Source organism: Sapajus apella, unplaced genomic scaffold (assembly GCF_009761245.1).
Source record: "Sapajus apella isolate SASKATOON/1434 unplaced genomic scaffold, GSC_monkey_1.0 scaffold10908, whole genome shotgun sequence".
Taxonomy (NCBI): domain Eukaryota; kingdom Metazoa; phylum Chordata; class Mammalia; order Primates; family Cebidae; genus Sapajus; species Sapajus apella.
In genome coordinates this window covers 1-1987 of record NW_022447829.1, presented here as the reverse complement: position 1 = coordinate 1987, position 1987 = coordinate 1, and the positions used below count along the sequence as shown (strand labels likewise).

At 41.0% G+C, this 1987-nt stretch overlaps 1 pseudogene across 1 annotated transcript; it reads right to left on the bottom strand.

Moving 5' to 3' along the window:
• Positions 1–615: 615 nt before the first annotated feature.
• Positions 616–1028, bottom strand: LOC116548382 (annotated as a pseudogene). The gene has a single exon (XR_004267413.1). The product of XR_004267413.1 is annotated as a small nuclear ribonucleoprotein G pseudogene (transcript).
• Between the last annotated feature and the right edge of the window lie 959 nt (positions 1029–1987).

Genomic DNA, 1987 nt, shown 5'->3' with positions numbered 1-1987 from the left:
ATGAAGGTCAGATTAAACTTCTGTGTTGGGTCCATTTTCGTCTTGACACAACACTAGGCTTCTCCTGGATCTTTGAAACCCAGCAGAAACTGATGACCGGCAAATTCAAATTGCTACAAGGTAGCCTGGAAAGCTGAAAACGGGAGCTCCAGGGAATGGTGGCAGAACCGACTTAAACCGACGTAAAATATAGTTTCGGCTTCCTCTTAAAACACAGACGAGCCAATCTTCCAGGATATTTGAATGTTAATGATCCAATGATTAGAGGATTAAGGATCCAAATGATTAAAGGCTAATGGGTGTAGTTTAGACTGGTAGGGTAGTTCTTCATCTGATTTGCATTAAAATAACGTCTACGTCATATCTGCTAGAAAATGTATAAAAAGCCTCCTTTTCGTGGCTCTCTCTCCCTAAGGCTGCCTTACATTTAAGTTGCTTTTTTCTTGTTGCTTTTTGTTTTCCCAAACTCTACTCCTGGAGATGGCTTCTGTTTTGTGAACTGGGCTTAAGTGTTCTAGTGCTGGAAGAATGGCAGCTTTTACCGACCCCCACCCCCACGACTGCCCATAAACTCCCAATTAAGGTAGTTGAGAAAGTTTTCTTTTTTTTTTTTTTACTATTACAAAAGTTTATTTAGCAAAAAGTCTAATATGAAAATGTACATGACCTAATTTTTACATCATAGTAAAACAGGCCCTATGGAGAGAGGACATGGGTTTCTCTGCTGAACAGCCATTATTTATACTCGTTCCAAGGCTTCTGACATGATGATACTATTTCCTCGTATTACCACCATTCCAATATTGTTCTGTTGTCCGCTAGTCGCCATCTCCACACGTTCATCTATCACAAGATTCATAAAGGGATCAAATCCCCGCAATATTCCTTGGACATGTCTGCCACCATTTAATTTCAATGATAACTTCTTGTCCATAAATTTTTTCAACTCGGGAGGGTGAGCTTTGCTCATGATGGCTACTCCGCGGGCACACAGAGGCCTTGGAAAGGAATGCGAGAAAGTTTTCTTAAAAGTTTTCCTTATCTAAATCGTCTGAAACCTTTGCTGCTACTAAGGAAGAAGAGAGGAAAAATGAACAAGTATCTGTTATGAACACTTAAATAGCTTGATATATCAGGGACATGTATTATTGATCATTTTCTAAACTATAAACTTCACAGTACCTAAGATTTCTGAGCAGCTGAAATTAACTGAACCTACAAATTGCTACACCCTCCCCACAAGAAAATGCTTGTAAATTGTAGCAAAGCACACCAACATTTAACCACTGATTGTCTGCAGGAGGTGGAAGAACAAGTCCCCAGCTGCCCTTCTCATCTTTTTCCCTCTTATTCAAATATGCACCCTTCCCCATTCTCTCTTTAGATGGAAACCAGGGGAAAATTGTCAAAGGCAATCGTTTGTGTTTGGTAAAAAGCAAAAATTGAAGTTATGATTAAGAAATATTTTTGGCTGGGTGTGATGGCTCACGCCTGTAATCCAAGCACTTTGGAGGCCAAGGCAGGCAGATCGCCTGAGGTCGGGAGTTCAAGACCAGCCTGACCAACAAGGTGAAACCCGGTCTTTTTTTTTAAAAAAAAAAAAGTGTGGCCTACAACAAGCACCTGGTTAACTTAGATAGCCAAATCCTGAGCTCCCACCCAGCCCTACTGAATCAAAGGGTGGGGCACAGCAGTCAATGCTTTAACAAGCCTCCCAGGCAATTCTGCCCTTGATTTTCCCAGAAGACAGAACAAGCCCCGGGTGATTCTGATGAGTGCTACAGTTAAGCAGCCCTGCTTTATGGCACTATGAACTTTCCACTCCAGCTGTTCTGCTCTTGGCTGATCTCCCTCTTCTCTCATATCAGTCTCCAAGAATTCCACTGGAGAGATAAGTTTAAAAAAAACCCATTGAAGGGGGTTTAGGATTAGGAGGTGAGACAACAAAAAGGGTTGAAATAGACTCTAAATTTATTTATTTTTTTTT